Below are 12,900 nucleotides of genomic sequence, written 5' to 3' on the forward strand. Positions count from 1 at the left end.
ATACATGGACCTCTGGAACTGAACTGTTGTGTAAGTTATCTTAACATTGGGAGAGCATCGCAGAACAACTGATAAAGCGGAATGAACTGCGGATAGTCCAGTATTAACCCACCTCTAATGCACTATTATTGCGTCAATGGCATGCCAAATAATATACCCACAAAGCCATCCCAGTCTGGAGGGGCGCTTATAGCAAGCATTCATGGAGGAAGAGGACAGATTTAAGTTTGCGGAGTGTGCTGTGAACCTTAAAGGCTCCCTCATCCCATGCAAGATGTTTCAGAAGGAAACTCTTTAATCTCTTCTGAGATTAAAACTGAGGCACATCTGCACAATATTTTTAAAGCACTGTGATGTTACTTTAAGGGTCAATCCTGGGAACTGCGTGCTGAATTGTTAGGTGATCCCTATTTCACTCACAAAACTGCAATTCTCAAAAGTTCCCTGTTGGGAGTGTTAAAGCACAAAGCACTCTGGAAATTGTAGCTCTGCAAGGGGAATAGGGTTCTCCTGTTGACCCTAAGCATCCTTAACGAAGCACAGTTTCCAGGATTCTTTGGAGGGGGGGGGGAATGCCACGGCTATTAAAATGGTATGATAGTGCTTTAAATGAATAGCACCCCCCTCCCTATATAGCTCTGCTGCTCTATAGCAGCTGCTCACACATAAGGGCTCCTCTTCAGGTGTCTGAGCTTAATGCCTGGATATTGGGGCTAAATCAGCCACATGACAGTGGGGCATCCTCATTCCTCCTGTGCCTGAGTGCCTCCATGTGAGTAACGACTGTGGGGAGAGCTTCTGTCTTCACCTTCAAACATCCTCCATGTAACTTGCCCAGTGATATTGGCTCAACAACTGTGAGATGCTTTTCTTTGCTGTTCTTCAGTCTTGCCAGTAGATGGTGACCATCGACCATACAGCAAGTAAGGAAGAATGATTTTCATTCACGGCCATTCCTTCTGTCTAGCAGAGTTGCTGCTTTTTGGTATTTATTGCCGCGTGGAAGAGAGAAGAATATCTCAATCCTTTGGGATTGACAAACAAACAAAACTGGCAAATTCTAAAGCAACCACTGGGGTTAGGTTGCCAGCCAAAAAAAATTGTGTCTTTTAAGGTTTTTAAATAGTCTGTGGAGAAATTATAGCAACAAACAACAAAGTCTCCCCATATTTTACTTTATTTTTAAAAAGGCCTTTGTAGTAATAGCATTTCACTCATGGTTAATTTTCAGAAGTTGACCAAGGAAACTTGACTTGATGGTTTTATGCTAGATAAGGGAGCTGGGAAGAGGAGTGAAAATCCCTGAACACTTGATAGATTGAAAGTTCCCATTTGCAAAGTTGATCAAAAGAATAATGCAATCCTAACCTAGACAGCATCTTAAAAAGTAGAGACACCACCTTGCCAACAAAGGTCCGTATAGTAAAAGCTATGGTTTTCCCAGTAGTGATGTATGGAAGTGAGAGCTGGACCATAAAGAAGGCTGATCGCCGAAGAATTGATGCTTTTGAATTATGGTGCTGGAGGAGACTCTTGAGAGTCCCATGGACTGCAAGAAGAACAAACCGATCCATTCTGAAGGAAATCAGCCCTGAGTGCTCACTGGAAGGACAGATCCTGAAGCTGAAGATCCAATACTTTGGCCACCTCATGAGAAGAGAAGACTCCCTGGAAAAGACCCTGATGTTGGGAAAGAGAAGGGGACGACAGAGGACAAGATGGTTGGATAGTGTCTTTGAAGCTACAGACATGAGTCTGACCAAACTGCGGGAGGCAGTAGAAGACAGGAGTGCCTGGCGTGCTCTGGTCCATGGAGTCACGAAGAGTCGGACACGACTAAAAGACTAAACAACAACAATACATGTCTATGCATGACATACAGCCAGGAAACTCTGGGCATAGGACTATGCAGCTTTATAGTCTCTCTTCATTGGAGTTCAGGTTGAAAAAAGTTTTGTTTATTTCCCTGTAAATGGCTTTGTGTGTAGTATAAAAAGTGCCTACACAACCTCTAGTACAGGGGCAACCCTCCAGTTGTTGTTGAACTGCACTGCCCATCAGCCCCAGCCAACTTGGCCTGTGGCTGGTAATAATGGAAACTAATTCATGAACATCTGAAGGAGTCACACTGATCCTTGCTCTAGTACAACCACCACTAGGGGCAGATGGGGATTGTCAAGCCCATCTAGGAGAAGGAAAACTCTGATCCTAAAGCTTCACTGCCTTGTGGGATATCCTTGGGAGAAGAAAAGGCTAAGGAGTAAACCCTACACAAATCCTGAGTGGAGTCCCTAAGACAACTGGATGGTGTATTGTACACCTCCTTCTAGCAACTCCTGCAGCCAAGCTGGTGCCAAATGTATTGCTCTGCTTTCCTTTGGACCACATCAGCGAGGCTGAGAGAGGGGTCTTGTTGTCTGCCAGCCCAGGACCTCCATGCACGCTGCCCAGGCTTGTGCCCTGGTGAGGTCACTTCAGTGCTGCTAACACAGCAGTTTGACTTTACCCCCAGAAGTCTCCATTGTCTCTCAAGATAGACAGATGCCAACAAGACAGCACAACCACCACATTCTGAATCCCATATCATACCAACCAATGAGATCTTTCAGTTAAACTGAGCTCTGCTCCCCACCCACCCCATCCTAATCTGCAGCATCTTCTCCAGGGACCCAAGCAGGTGAAGAGCTACCTGCTTTCTTTGTGACAGCCCAGAGACAGCATCACTGTCCCACTGTGCAGTACAGTGGTACCTCGGGTTACAAACACCTCGGCTTACATACAATTTGGGTTACTGACTCCACTAACCTGGAAGTAGTGCCTCGGGTTAAGAACTTTACCTCAGGATGAGAACACAAATCGCGTGGTGGCGGCGTGGTGGCAGCAGGAGGCCCCATTAGCTAAAGTGGTACCTCAGGTTAAGAACGGTTTCAGGTTAAGAACGGATCTCCAGAATGAATTAAGTTCGTAACCAGAGGTACCGCTGTAACTCTTTAACAAACCATTTGGTGGCTTTTCTAACCTCGCTCTTTCATTTCATCTGGTTGCTTTTATCCACCAAAGTATTCGATTGCCTTGGGACCAAATTTCACTCTCTGCTTAATGTGTAACATGCAGCCATTTTGTCTTGTTTTTCTTTAAGTGTGTGTGTGTGTGTGTGTGTGTGTGTGTGTGTGTGAGAGAGAGAGAGAGAGAGAGAGAGAGAGAGAGAGAGAGAGAGAGAGAGATCATTTTCAGGCTTACCACATCCAGGGCAGGGAGGGCACAGCCATTAAGATTGCAAGACCAAAGAACTAGGACTATTAATATTTAGGGGGAAAAACTGCTGTAAACAGCTATGAGACTATGGGAGAAAATAGGAAACACGTCAAACCAACCAAACAGCCAACAAATTCCTGTATCGTTGGGCATCAAATCAAGTGACCTTATCAAACAAAACAGCCAACCTGCTCAGGGCAAACCCAATTCTTGACCCACATCTGATGTCAAGCCAACTTTTTTACTTGTTGTTGTTGTTCTAAATGTGGTTGGCAGGATTCATTTGTCCCGATGTCCCTGTAATACAATGTTTGGATCTAAACGCGCTGAAAGTGGAAAGAGTAATAGGGCTTTTTGCATGCTATAAACCCCGAGGCCTTTTCTGTGCCCCCACCTGGATTATCTCTCTCATCTCAAATGCATTGGCATCTGATGAGGTTGCTCTCTTGAACCTGCCTCTTTCTCTATTGTTACACACATTGGAAAATTGGAGGGATAACCTCTGTGATCTTGTTTTCCTGCATGAATGCAACACCTATGTTTAGTTTATTATTCTTTGGCTATTGCTGTTGCTTCTGAATGTGACTTGAATATTTCGCGCCACAGTATTTAAAATAGTCTCGATGTACTGAATGGCTACTTGCTTTTCTTAAATACAGAAATAATTATTGTTATTCCTGATTGGCATGTTATCTTATGCTGAACCAGGAAATGGAACTTATTTTAAAACAACCACTGTCTCCTTAAACTGTGGATTTTTAATGCACTTTACCTTTTTATATGCACTTACAAGACCTTTTAGTGCCTATGTTAAAAAGTTTAAATATCAGGAACTTTTCTTTTTTAATTTTTTTATTAAATTTTCTGTTTTACAATTTCAAATACTCATTTAACATCCTTAAAATATCAGTGACTTCCCTTCTTCTCTTTCCATGGTTCATTTTACATATCTTAAATCCCTGCATATTTTACAAAAACTATACCAATCAGTTTTCCATTATTGCATCCATCAAAACTTATCTATGCTGTTGAATTTATCTTAATGCTGCCAGCGTTTTCAGCTGTATACAATCTTCCATATATTCAATAAACGTTTTCCAATCTTCTTGAAACATATGTTCTTCCTGTTCTCTTATTCGATATGTTAAGTCTGCAAGTTGTGCATATATTGTCAACTTAAGTTGCCATTCTTCTTTGGTTGGGATATGGCAATATCATGAACTTTTCTATCCTCTGTTTTCACGGACCCTCCCAAGTGTCCCTATTTTCCAGGGACAGTCCCGGATTTACAGAAGCCACCACAGTTTCTGGTTTGATCCCCGAATGTCCCACTTTTCCCTTGTTGTTTAGTCATTTAGTCGTGTCCGACTCTTCGTGACCCCATGGACCAGAGCACGCCAGGCACTTCTGTCTTCCACTGCCTCCCGCAGTTTGGTCAAACTCATGCTGGTAGCTTTGAGAACACTGTCCAACCATCTTGTCCTCTGTCGCCCCTTCTCCTTGTGCCCTCAATCTTTCCCAGCATCAGGGTCTTTTCCAGGGAGTCTTCTCTTCTCATGAGGTGGCCAAAGTATTAGAGTCTCAGCTTCATGATCTGTCCTTCCAATGAGCACTCAGGGCTGATTTACTTCAGAATGGATAGGTTTGATATTCTTGCAGTCCGTGGGACTCTCAAGAGTGTCCTCCAGCACCATAATTCAAAAGCATCAATTCTTCGGCGATCAGCCTTCTTTATGGTCCAGCTCTCACTTCCATACATCACTACTGGGAAAACCATAGCTTTAACTATACGGACCTTTGTTGGCAAGGTGATGTCTCTGCTTTTTAAGATGCTGTCTAGGTTTATCATTGCTTTCCTCCCAAGAAGCAGACGTCTTTTAATTTCGCGGCTGCTGTCACCATCTGCAGTGATCATGGAGCCCAAGAAAGTAAAATCTCTCACTTTCCCCTTAGGACTTCCCTATTGCAATTGGAGAAATGTTGGAGGGTATGGTAGGACGGCCCTATTTGCATTGGAGGGTATGGAGACATGTGACCCCCAAGCCAAGGAGATAAGTAACTGACTTCTCTGGTAGCATAAACAAAATGTCTAAGGAGGAATTTTATTCTTCTAAAGCTCTAGTGAACTCAGAGAAGAAACACTAGGGGGCACTTTAGTCCATGTACAAAACATTATTTCTGTCTCAGCAGTGCCTTTCTTAGTACAGGTGGAAGTACAACCACAATTTCTTGCCACAATTTCTGAATGCAGCTCATTTCAGTTTCTTCAGATGTAAAGGGCACAAAGCTGAAATACTTATCACGAAGAGTCGGACTGAAGTATCTCAATGGAACAGGGGTCCAGCATCCTCTATATCTGCTGATATTTTAAAACATTCACAACTTTAAAACCACTAAGTAGAAATGAGATTACTGGAAAAACGGCCATGAGAAAAAAAGAGAGGAGAGGATTGACACATAGGTGGCTGAAAACTCCTGACTAGATTTTTTCCTAAAATATTGACACAAAGGTTGACATTGGGTAATAATAATAACAATAATGCCCATTATTATTATTTCCCCAATTACTCTGGGCAGCTCACAACAGAATATTAAAAACACGATAAAACATCAAACACTAAAAACTTTCCTAAACAGGTCTGCCTTCAGATGTCTTCTAAAAGTCAGATAGTTGTTTATTTCCTTGACATCTGATTCTACAGGGTGGGTGCCACTACCAAGAAGGCCCTTTGCCTGGTTCCCTGTAACCTCACTTCTTGCAGTGAGGGAACCACCAGAAGGCCCTTGGCGCTGGACCTCAGTGTCCGGGCTGAACGATGGGGGTGGAGACGCTCCTTCAGGTATACTGGGCCGAGGCCATTTAAGGCTTTAAAGGTCAGCACCAACACTTTGTTGTAGCCAATGAAGTCACTGTGCTCATGGAATGGAGGGTTAGGGTTGAGGGAAGTCCCAGAGCAGATTTGGGGGTGGGGACATGGAAGGGAAGTTTTCTTATTACATTTATATTCCACTTTTCCTCCAAGGCACTCAAGATAGTGTACATGGTTCCTCCTCATTTTATCCTCCCAACAATTCCATAAGATGGGTTAAGCTGACAGACTGTGCCTGGCCCAAGGTCAGTTTCATGCCTGTGCGGAGATTTGAACCCTGGTCTCCCAGCTTCTCACTTTAACACTCTAACCATTATACAGTGGTACCTCGGGTTACATACGCTTCAGGTTACAGACTCCGCTAATCCAGATATTGTACCTCAGGTTAAGAACTTTGCTTTAGGATGAGAACAGAAATCGTGCTCCAGCGGCGTGGCAGCAGCAGGAGGCCCCATTAGCTAAAGTGGTGCTTCAGGTTAAGAACAGTTTCAGGTTAAGAACGGACCAACGGACCTCCGGAACAAATTAAGTACGTAACCAGAGGTACCACTGTATACCACACATTGTGTGAGCATTTTGACTTCATTAGATACAACCAATTGTGGGGTTGCCCTTATCTGGCAATAGGAAATGGGTTCGAGAACTGGGTCTTGCACTGCACATATAAGTGGGGGGAAACCCTTTCACCTGGCCTTAGGAAATGGTGCAAATAATTGTTCTATCTTAAGCAGAGCTGTGCACACCCATTGAAGAAGTGGCTGGCAATGTTGACTGTCAAAGCACCAATCACCTGATGAGGAAGTAATGTAGGAGGAAACTATCCAGGCACTTTCCATCCATCAACAGATTGACACCGCAACCAAAGCTTAGAGAACTGATCTCTTTTTCAGGGAGATTCTGTATGTAACCTGCTATAGAAGTTCAGCACTGTACCCGGCCCTATATATTCAGATATAATAGTTAAAGAATGCTCAATATTTCATTTAGATATGTTTGCAGAGTTACTGGTATTTAAATAGGAAACAAGACTATAAATTCCCTCTCAGAGGACAGTAATTAAAAATGGTTGGAAATTTTTTATCAGTTCCTAGCTGGAAAAACGAGCAGCAAGAACCACCTTCTTCATCTTACTAGGTACTTGACATCCATCTTCCATTAGTGATATTAAATTAATGGAAGCTGATTTGCCAGCAGTTCACTTGCTGAGTCATGACTCTGAGCATTTAGTTTAAGCTTCCTTGCAAGGGATTTTGCATTGCGGTACTAAAACTCAGTCAGTTTAATCTAAAAAACCATTTCATCTGAAGGACATGGAGCCAAGCCTATGCTCACTCACTGAAATCAACAGCATGGAGCCACTGTCTCCTCGATAAGAACCAACCACAGGGAGCCACCGTGGTGTAGTGGTTAAGATTGGTGGACTTGTAATCTGGTGAACTGGGTTCACTTCCCCGCTCCTCCACATGCAGCTGCTGGGTGACCTTGGGCCAGTCACACTTCTTTGAAGTCTCTCAGCCCCACTCACCTCACAGAGTGTTGTTGTGGGGCAGGAAGGGAAAGGAGATTGTTAGCCACTTTGAAACTCCTTAAGGGGAGTGAAAGGTGGGATATCAAGTCCAAACTCCTCCTTCTCCTTCTACTTCTTCCTCTTAGCACTTGCACAATACTTCCACAAATCTCACATCTGGCAAAAATGTTGGATGGCAGAGGGGTTGCTGTACAGCGTCCCATGAAACACAGTTTATACTGTGATGCTATCATCTGTGCTTCTGAAATCTCTGAAATCTCAAACGTCTGATGCTTTTTTAAAAAGTGTGTTGGGGAGAGGCTGTTTTTGTTTTTATTTCTGTTATGTGTTTTGTGCTTTTATATTGTGCTTTTATGTTGTGAACCGCCCTGTGGCTTCGGGTATAGGGTGGTATACAAATTTAATAAATAAAAGCAGCAGCAACCACTTGAATGGCTCTTTTCTCCTAATAATGGAGTCCAATCAAACTTGAAAGCTTTCCTGCTGAAGCACTGTGTGAAATGAATGCGAACCCACATGGCTGATCTGTACCACTCTGAAGCCTGCTGCATGCATTACTTATGGTACATGAAGGGACTCTATCTCCCAAAAAAGGAAGTGGGGCCCTGATTCCTGGCCCCACACCCAATCTGCCATGCTGGGCTGGTCCTGGTCTTCAACATCCACATGTTAAGTGTCGATGACTATAGCTGCTCAGACCCAAGTGCTCCATGCAATCAGTACCCCAAAATTATCCCAGTTGCAAAGAAAAGTCTTTTCTTTGTGTATGTTTTGTCTTTATAAAAGCAGAAAACCAAATAAAAATTTTATTAAAAAAAACAAAATTATCCCAGTTGCATGGAATATTTAAAGGTGAGGAGCAGCTCACACAGAGATGCCCTTCTGCAGACTTCTGTGATTAGTATGTGGAATTCCACCCTTACAAGTGATTTTGAGGTGAGCTAGGACCCAATTCCCTTCCTTCCTGCAGAGCCCCCAGTAACGCATGAAGGGGACTTGAGGGATAACCTAAATCTGCCAATCTAGGCATTATGTCTCTGAATAGCATCTGGGGGGGACACAGAGGGGTCTCATCCCCTCTAAGGGAGACACCCCCAATAGTCTATTGCCTGCAGCAGGCCTCACAGGGCCTACTCATAGCCGCGGCAGGCCCCGTCCGGCCTCCCCGCAGCCACAATGGGCCTCACGGCCTCCTCTGGCTGCATGACGTCACCTCACACACTCGCACTGGGTCCCCCCAAAGTTGGGTAGAAGCCGGTGCCTGTGGACATCTGGTCCGCCACTGTGAGAAGAGGATGTTGGACTAGACGGGCCATTGGCCTGACCCAGCAGGCTCGTCTTGTGTTCTTAGGTGGTTCCTTCACCTCACACGTTTCTGGGTTCAGTGAAATCAGAAGCATGGGAAGCCGCTGGCTAGGTTCAAACAAAAACCGGACTTCCTGCCCTCTCATCTTTTTCATCTTCATCTTGTTTTGATTCACATGACTATGTCAATTCCTGGCCTGTTTCCATTAGTGCGATATGCACAATGCTTTTCTAGATAGATCCTGGATGACTTCGGCAAAGCTGTAACTGACAATACTAAGTCAATAGACTCGTGACTCAGCCATTCAAGCACTGTCTCACTGAGTGGAGTGGAAGGAAGGAAGAAACATCACCTTTGGTCTATAAAGAGCTTACACTGATCCCAGTTACAAGTATTCCCACCTAACAACATTGTTTGTGGTTTGACCTGAACGGTAGACCTTGCTTTTCCCCCTCCTGTAATGGGGACCATTCTAGTTTTCCAAAATAGCTCTGAGACACCAATTCTCGGCTGCTATAAGGTTTTTGTTTGTATTACAACACAATGGCAGCCATGGCTGTCTGTGGAACAGCACTTCTTTACGCAGATACGTAATTCATCCCTTCAGAGCGTTGCTGAAAAGGAACATCATAATACAAAGCAATCTCTCTGCGGCTTTCTCCGAAGTGAGACGGGACTACTGCTGATCGTGATTAGCTCCCTTTGTGTGCCACGTTGAAATCAACACAACTTGGTCCATTAACTCTGTGAGAACTCTTCTTTATTGAGTCACCTTCCTTTCAGCTGTGGGGACCACAAAACCCCCCAACAACCTGGCATTCAAATAAAAGCGAGGTTTCGATGGAGCTGCGGCAATGTTGAGCAGCAGAACTTGTGGGCAAAGTGCATTTAGTCGTAATAGGAGACCATGTGGATTGAAAAATTCAAAGAAATGGAATGAGAAGAAAAGCAGAAGAGAAATGCAAAACAGCAGTGACTTTTGCTATAACAATTAAGCCCTGTTCTTTGTAATTATAGCTCCCAATCTGTCCTCTGCCCTGTTCATAAAACTACTGGGATGATGCATCCCTTCTCCTGAACCAGGCAATTCCCATAAAGTGTGACAAGATGGCTTCAGGTATGTGGCTGTACACATGTTGGACTGGTTACCATAATAGTTCCCATATTTTTTTAGAGGGTGAAGAATATCACAAACTGATTCTCTGTGTCCAAGGCCTCATAGGCAGGATATCTGCGAGAAGGGAAGGAAAGAACATATCTTCTCCTACAATGGAAGGGATTTGATAAACTGGTAGTGTATGAACTGTGTCCATAATTTGACAGATAGGGCCTATCCTATTATCTATCTCTATCTATCTATCTATCTATCTATCTATCTATCTATCTATCTATCATCTATCAATCTATCATCTATCTATCTCTATCATCTATCTATCTATCTATCTATCTATCTATCATCTATCTATCTATCTATCTATCTATCTATCTATCTATCATCTATCTATCTATCTATCTATCTATCTATCATCTATCTCTATCTATCTATCTATCTATCTATCTATCTAGCTAGCTAGCTAGCTAGCTAGCTATTATCTATCTATCATCTATCTATCTATCTATCTATCTATCTATCTATCTATCTATCATCTATCTATCTATCTATCTATCATCTATCTATTATCTATCTATCATCTATCTATCTATCTATCTATCTATCTATCTATCTATCATCTATCTATCTATCTATCTATCTATCTATATCTATCATCTATATCTATCTATCTATCTATCTATCTATCTATCTATCTATCTATTCATCTATCTATCTATCTATCTATCTATCTATCTATCTATCTATCATCTATCTATCATCTATCTATCATCTATCTATCTATCTATCATCTATCTATCTATCTATCTATCTATCTATCTATCTATCTATCTATCATCTATCTATTGTTTTATACAGTTTTCATTTATTTTTGTTCTCTGAATAGCTAACAAAGTAATTAGAAACAATAAAAGTACAATAAAAATAGAAAATAGAATTAAGCACACAAACTACCACAACAAACTAAAATAGCAACAGTCCATAAATACAGACAATAAAATTAAAAGGGATATACCTTTCGGCTCAGGTGAACCTTGACTGCTTGGGATAAACCAGGGTTGGGTGTTAGCAGTATATTGTTGCATGCCACCCCAATCTCTACAGCAGTTTGAGATTTCACGGGTTCCAGGTGCTTACCCAGGGTCCATGCTTCCTTTGGAAATGAGGCACAACAGAGTCTGTGGTGTCTTTATGCTAGATGGTTTATTTGCACATATACTGTATCCAAGCTGCATCTAGGTGGAGAGAGCTCATAGCATTCACATCCCAAAAAGGTCCTGTTCATCCCATTGCTGCAGCCTCAGATTCCAAGAGACCCCAAACATCATGCCTGACCTTCTCTGCAGCATAAAACAGACTGTGTGGCCTGTGCTCTGTCCCCGCCCCTCCAGTTTGCAAAAGGGACACTTTTTCCTGTTTGGTTATTTCAGGCCCATGGTAATTCTGAAACATCTCCTTCCCGACTCTGGTATTGTCTTTGCTAACTATGCCCCATTTGTGGCTGGCACAGCCTCTGCTTTGCTGATATCCAGTCTTGGTTTCTTAATAGCTTATCTGCCAGAGGATTCCCCTTCTGGAAAGGAAAAACCAGGGTTAGCTTGCATTTTTACACTGCTGAATTAAGGGGTGGGGATTTGGCACCAAGGAATTTACGGGAGCCAGGACACCACACACACCAATAACATTATATTGTCTTGAAGCCTTTTGCCCTGAAGAGAGAAACAGCATGTCCCATCTATGTCTCTGGTGCTGCTCCGTTTATCTCAGATGAGAAGAGGGTCACTGGAGAAGAAAGATGTCTGTGAAGTTTACAAGTGTAGATGCTCAGCAACATGTTCTCCCCACAAGTCCACTCACCTATTCATGCAAGAGAAGAGACACAGAGCTGCATTTAATGGGTTCATGTGGCAGCAGTCTTGCTTTATAAGAGTATGGATTGAAGAGTGGGGCTATTTTAACACTATTTAATTTGCAGTAAAAGCCAGTTTATTTGCTACCTGCCAGCACAATCAGATGTGTCTACTGATATCCAAACCCATAAATTATGCCCCTGAGAGGAGGTGAATGGAAAGCTAACAACCCCCAGAATAGATGATGGCATGATTTGAAAGATAAAGCTTTATCTCCCCCACCCCCAGTTTATGAATAATTTTTATTGGCTATGGGATGAGCCAAATAAAACGCTGAAATAGATGTTTGGAGGTAAAACTTCAAGCATTTGGGCACAGTCACAAAGACCTCTTAAGATTGATAACGATTAAATGAATATTATCGCCACAGGCATTTGTTTAGCTGAATGTTGCTATAATTAATTCTAGGTGCACACAGGCAGATAAAAGTGGGAGAGTTGGATAAAAATCAGCCAGATGCAAGACTTCTGAAACATAGATTGGCACAGATCTTTAAAAAGAATTTGATAATTAATAGTTCATGATTGCTTGCAGTCTATAATTATGTTAGGGAGACCTCTGTATCCTGGGCTCAGCACCAAGCTTTTCCATGGGGCTTCCTCCAAAACTAGCTTTGAATAAATCCCCAACTATGTTGGGCGACCTGTTTCGTGTCATCAACCATGGAGTCGGCTTGAGATATCGGTGGGTAAGAAGCTAACCAACTTCACAGTTAGTGATGCATAACCTTCTCTTTGTTCACCTCCAGATGCTGCAGGCATCACTGCTGAACGAGACCCAGTGGGCAGCCACTAGGAGCAGAATGTTTTTAACAATGACACCTGTTATGTACTGAAGTTCTCACCCTGGGCCAGCAGGGGGATACTGTAGATAGTTATGCAAATAAGGGATCGAAAGTGACGTTCAGTGATTTTGCTCAG

This window comes from Podarcis liolepis (assembly GCF_965112155.1).
Source record: "Podarcis liolepis genome assembly, chromosome: 11".
Classification (NCBI taxonomy): Eukaryota; Metazoa; Chordata; class Lepidosauria; order Squamata; family Lacertidae; genus Podarcis; species Podarcis liolepis.